We start from the raw sequence: 6688 nt of genomic DNA, 5'->3' as shown, positions 1-6688 counted from the left end.
GATTTTGTTGATTTGGGTCATTTCTCTTTTCTTTTTGATAAGTCTGGCCAGGGGTTTATCAATCTTGTTAATTCTTTCAAAGAACCAGCTCCTAGTTTCGTTGATCTGTTCTACTGTTCTTTTGGTTTCTATTTCATTGATTTCTGCTCTGATCTTTATTATTTCTCTTCTCCTGCTGGGTTTAGACTTTATTTGCTGTTTTTTCTCTAGCTCCTTTAGGTGCTGGAAGCGGGGGTGGGAGGGATGGCGTGGCTGGGTGATAGACATTGGGGAGGGTATGTGCTATGGTGAGCACTCTGAATTGTGCAAGACTGTTGAATCAGTACAGATATGTACCTCTGAAACAAATAATGCAATATATGTTAAGAAAGAAAAAAAAAGGAGATAGCAGGAGGGGAAGAATGAAGGGGGGAAATTGGAGGGGAAGATGAACCATGAGAGACAATGGACTCTGAAAAACAAACTGAGGGTTCTAGAGGGGAAGGGGGTGGAAAGATGGGTTAGCCTGGTCATGGGTATTAAAGAGGGCATGTTCTGCATGGAGCACTGGGTGTTATGCACAAACAATGAATCATGGAACACTACATCAAAAACTAATGATATAATGTATGGTGATTAACATAAAAATAAAAAAATTTTAAAAAAAGAACTTATCAGTGTTTTGTACTTGGAATCACTTGCAATCTTACCAGTACTCAATTTAATTTAATTCTCACCACTCTTTGGTAATGTATATTCCTAAGCACTATAGATTTTTTTTTTTAAGATTTTGTTTATTTATTTAACTGACAGAGAGAGAAAGACAGCTAGAGAAAGAACACAAGCAGGGGGAGTGGGAGAGGGAGAAGCAGGCTTCCCGCCAAGCAGGGAGCCTGATGTGGGGCTCGATCCCAGGACCCTGGGATCATGACCTGAGCTGAAGGCAGCCACTTAACCAACTGAGCCACCCAGGTGCCCCAGCACTATAGATTTTTAAAAATTTACTTTTTAACTTATCTAAACAAAGTCTACTCTTTCTGGTTCTATGAATTTTGAGAAATGCCTATCTTTTTGCATCTACCACCGGTATCGAGATACAGAATATTTCCACCAACCGACAATTCCCTCATGTTACCATTTTGTAGTCAAGCCCCACTCCCAACCCCAACACTTGGGTGACTTTTATCTGTCTTTCATCCCTACAGTTTTATGTTTTCCACGATGCCTTACAAGTGGAATTATACAATAATTTGTATAGTTGCCTTTTGGATCTGACTTCTTTTACTTAGTAAAATGCACTTGGGTTTAAACATGTGGTGGAATCCATCAGTAGCTCATTCATGTTTATTGTTGAGTTTTCTGTTGTATGGATATAACACAATTTGTTTACCCACTCCCAGTTAAGAGAGGTTGGAGTTGTTTCCAATTTTTGGTTATTACAAATAAAACTGCTATAAATATTGTGTGTAGGTTGTTTTAATACACTGTTGATTTAATTTCAATTTCCCTAATGAATAATGAACAGATACCTAAACAACTATAATATGATTAATTTTATACAAAGCATATTAGTTACATACATACCCTGTCAGACACAGTGAAAATTTAAGCAAAATAATCAATGTGAAATCAGAGGCTTGTAATTATTACTTTTATATATTATAATAGCTTATAATATAGGTTAGTATTTATGTCAATATTGAGAATAAGATAGAATAAATAATTTCTCCAATGTCATATATATGGTAACTATTGAGGCCATGATTCAGACCCATATCTGATATGCCAAAGTTCATGGGCACCTATCAAATTTTATATCCAACTGGTGGTTGGAGGCAGAATGAGAAAAAGTCTTATTAAAAATTCACTACTAGGGCACTTGTGATGACCACTGGGTGTTAAATGTAAGTAATGAATCACTAAATTCTACTCCTGAAATTAATATTGCACTGTATGTTAACTGGAATTTAAATAAAAACTTGAAACAAATGAAAATAAAATTTAGAAAGAAAAAAATAACTTTAAACAAGAAAAAAAAAAGTACACTACTTGTGGTAGAGAAATATTAAGACCAGATAAGGTCTTCTGAAATAATTCAGATTAAAGATTAATTAGGGATGTGGATATATAATTAAAAGAGACAAATGAATGTTAGAATTGTATGGAAATCAAATCTACTGGACCTAGGTAGGGAGTTAAATAGAACTCAACTGGTGACTAGAAATGCTCAGGTAGATGTTTTGAACAAGAAGGATTTAAAGAGGCAGAAGAGGGAGGTGACAAGGTCAGTTCAAATATAATATCGTGAATTGCCAAAAGTGTCATATGTCCTCACATCTAGTAGATACTTAGGAAGAATTAATCTAGGAGAGGAACGAAATAGAAAAATAGGCTTGGTATATATCTATAAAAAGAAAATAATTGAACCTATGGAAGAAAATGATACTCCAGAATTATTAGGGGGCTGATAGGAATAAAAATAATGTCAAAACAAGTCTTGATAAACATCTGTATTGAGAGAATGGGAAGAGAATAGGAATGCTCAAAGGAGACAGTCAAAGAATGGGGAAGTAATCAGAAAGAAGAAGTATTTATTATAAATGTGAAAGGAGGAAAGAGATCTAAAAAAAGAAAAAGAAAGAGAAAAGAAAAAAGAAGTTTATGTCAAATGCTCATGTGGTTTTGAGTGGGGGAAAGTATGTAAAAGTCTTTAGGGTTTCTTAATAAAGATATTGTTAGTGAGCAGTAGTTCAGGTAGTCTTGTGAGGCAGAAGCCATAAGATAGGAAAATATATTCTTATATCTGATTTTTATTAAAATATACATGTTCAATTTATAAAAATTTATACAAGCATCCTTTAAGTCAACAACATATATATTGCTTTGAAAAAGGTTTGTATTATGTACAAACAGAAAAATTTGAAAATTGATATGCATTGCTAAAATACATTTTATTTTTGCTTTCCCCAAATTTTAATAACATTTATGCAAAAATGGAATTTAAGATTTTTTTCAGATTATATTCTCTTTTTTCTTCCTTATTATTGTTTTCCTGGAATTCATCAAAACATGGCCAGGACTGTAGTACCCATTTTTTTCATTTTTTTCTGCACATGAGATAAATATCTCTTTAAAAATTCTTAGTTTAGGTTGACTTGCTTGGTGTGTTATTTGCACGGGCCCATTTTGATTTCTTTGTTTAGCCAGGCATATTGCTAATTTCAATTGGAATATTGGCCACTCAGGATCACACTATGTTTCAGTGTCATTTGTACCAATTCTTTTGGTGACAGGATTGTTTATACTAAATTCACTGAGAGCAGTGAAATATTCAGCAACGTTGAGCCTGAAAGAGTTAATTTTCAAGGCTGAACTGTTCCCATAGTTCCCACTGTAATTGCTCCTGATTATTTTTATGTTGTAATGAAGCAATAATGATCAAAGCACAGGGCATTTCTTAGGGATTCATGACTGGCTGGCTTTGCCTCGGGCCATTAACCCCAGTCATTAATTCCCCTGGAAATGCACTGTGCTTAGGTCATTATTGTTAGTAACAGAGCTGTATGAAAACATTTGCACACACTCTGGAACAAAACTGTTGATTGTTTTCTGTATGTACAAGTTTTGTGATTGAAAAACTTAAGAGTGATGAAGTTTGGCCAAGAGAGAAAAATAAATTATTGTTCAGCAGAGAGGAATAAGATACCTATTTAACATATATGTACTATGATATCATATATTTGTGTATTTATATATACACACATCTATCTAAATGCTTTGTGTGAATACATGAATAAACATTATATCTTCATTTTTTATCCTTGGGCTGGATAAACATATTTAACTCCTGAATATGTTACATATCAGTTGAATTTTAAAAACCGCCATTTCTAATTATAATTACATTCTTAATTATGAAAAATAGATACTGAGCAAATGTGCTTTTTTTCTCCTACTACATATTTGTTCCTCCTTAATACCACTGGCAGAGTGAATATGAATAAAAATCTCCCCGAAAATTAATTTTCTATTCAGTAACAAATCAAAAAGCCACCTTTGTTCTCTCCCAGGTACAATTCCTTAAAATAGTGACAGTGGTGTTGCTGTAATTATCACACTCAAAATGTTTTATTTTATTTTTTTAATATTCTGTATACACATCACTAAAGTTCTCACCAAAAGAACAGGCACAATGTGAGCTATAAGGCTGCTTGGAAAAATCAAATAGCAAAACAACTTAAACTCTGTCTTAAAGTTCAAGGACTACACTCCTAATCAAAGAGCTATAATTGAAACTTCATTTTACTTACACTTTCCTAAAGGGCAACCAGGTGCTCTCAGAAAGAGGTGAGAGACAAGGAGACACCAAATGGTCAAATCGGAATCAAGCAAAACTGAAAAAATGCCGTCTTCCCTTTACTTCCTTGTAAAAGAAGTTGTTTCTGTGATAGACTTCAGTCACTGTTGAAGTTTAACTTACTGAGAACAGTAATTTCCAATTTTCATTAAAGTTTAAATTTGCACTTTTAAGACTATTATAGGTAATTGTTACTTAGTTTTTATCTTTTATATTCTTCCATATTTAAAACTTAATAGTGAGGAAAATAAGCAAACAAAAAGAAACAGGATATGCCTAAGAGAAGATTTCAGATAGTGTCCCTATGCAAATTTGCTCTATCTAATAGAATTGGAAAAATATAACTGAAAATGTTAGGGACCATACAAATATAAATTTTAAAAAATATAACCAGCAAAAAACAAGTTGGATAAAATGTTAACCCTAAAGACAGTAGAAAGCTAGTGATTCAGTCTGTATTTCTCTTAATAGGTGCAAATCAATGAAATATGAGTTAGTGGGAAGACCTGTACTCATTTTACAGATGAAAAAGCATGGCTCTAGTAGCTAATTTAACTTAATCAAATCACCTACAGAGCAGCAGAACTAAGATTGAACTAATCAAAGGCATATTTTTCTCCCTTACTCTATTTGGTTTTTATCAGAGAAACATTCACTGTTGTGTCTTTTTAAAATATTTTCTGTAGACCAGATGACAATATCAACACAACTATTTTCAGTAGATGGTGAGATGGTTAATCTTATGTGTCAACTTAGCTGGGTCATGGGGCCCAGATATTTAGTAAACTATTATTCTGTTTTTTTCTATAAAGGTGTTTTTTGGGGTTTTTGTTTTGTTTTGTTTTTGTTTTTTTAGATGAGGTTAACACTTAAATCAGTGGACATTGAGTAAAGCAGATTTCTCTCCATAGTGTGGGTGGGCCTCATCCAATCAGGTGAAGGCACTAATAGAACAAAGACAGACTTCCCTTGGAGGAAGAGAAACTTCTGCCAGCAGACTGTGTGTAGGTATACACACACACATCCTATTGGTTCTGTTTCTCTGCAGAATCTCAACTAATACACATGGTGGGGAGGAAGAAATAGGAAATGGTGTGAAGAACCAAAAGTATGTGAAAAAAAAGTACAGATGAAGAAGACATAATAGGAGTCTGAGAATATCTTTGAGTGTGGTTCCAAAGGGATCCCTACCCCTACCTTCAGAAACACATAATCAAACAAAACACCATCACAATCTCTGGGTTGAGTGTGGGGTTGATATGAAGATCTAGTGATGCTTTACTGATACTTTCTTGAACAGTGAAATACTAAACTCTTTATGTTTGATATACCTAAAATCTGCTTTCCTTTTTAAAAAATCTAGGTTCATACATACTTTAAGATTTAAAATACTTAGAAAATGCTTTTTCTAGAATAGTTTTTGAGCAGGACATGAATGAATGAATTTGTGTGTATGGGTATATATGGAAACAATAATTAACTAAATAGGTAAATGTGGAGGTTGGGTAAATGTATCCTTTGTGATACATATTTTACAAAGCCTCTATTTTTTATAAAATTAATTTGCCTTAGAAAAAGTACCTGAAAGCCCTTTAACATCCCATCATCTTTCCTGGAGGCCCCATATCATTTCAATTACATCTAATTATACACACAGGTGTGTGTGTGTGTGTGTGTGTGCACGTGCACGCATTCATGTTGATATGCAGGGTGGCCCATTTGCAAAGAGTTTCATTTTATACTTTATTGTTTTATTAACATACCACCCACATATGCTTCAGAAATAATTATAGCTATGTAGCTGCTTAATGGATCTGTCTTCTATAACACTCCTACTAGTGGGGGAGGGTTCCTTGAGAGCAGAGCATAATGGGTAAGGGAGCTTGTTTGGGTTGGCAGCATCTAGAAGAGTCAGGGTTCTTTATTTTGGACTCATCATTGAGTAAAGAGGCTCCTTGTTTTTGAGAGAAATTATACTTGTTATTCCTATGTAGTGAATCTGTTATGTTGCTCAAAATAGCTCTAAAATAGCATTTCTGGTGGTGGCAAAGAGGATAAATATGAGATAAATTAGAAAAAAGACAAAAACCCAGGAAGAATAATTGGGGTTTCTTTTTGCCATCGATGCTGTCCTCTAATTTTGCCTGTATAGAAAGTGTTTTATGTATTTAAGGAGAGATGCCTTCACATGCATGTCTCTAAGAACCCATGGGGCACAGACTGTGGAAATAACTCCCATTTTTAGACAGCCTCTTTGGATGGTGCCACCTAGCCTGCCTTCTCTGAAGTCACCCCTGTGCTACAGCATTTTCAGGATGGAAGGGAGGAAAGACCTCCTTCCTTAGGAATAAA

This window comes from Leptonychotes weddellii, chromosome 1, assembly GCF_054177405.1.
Source record: "Leptonychotes weddellii isolate Sample4059 chromosome 1, ASM5417740v2, whole genome shotgun sequence".
NCBI lineage: Eukaryota > Metazoa > Chordata > Mammalia > Carnivora > Phocidae > Leptonychotes > Leptonychotes weddellii.
Note: the sequence above shows the minus strand (reverse complement) of the source record.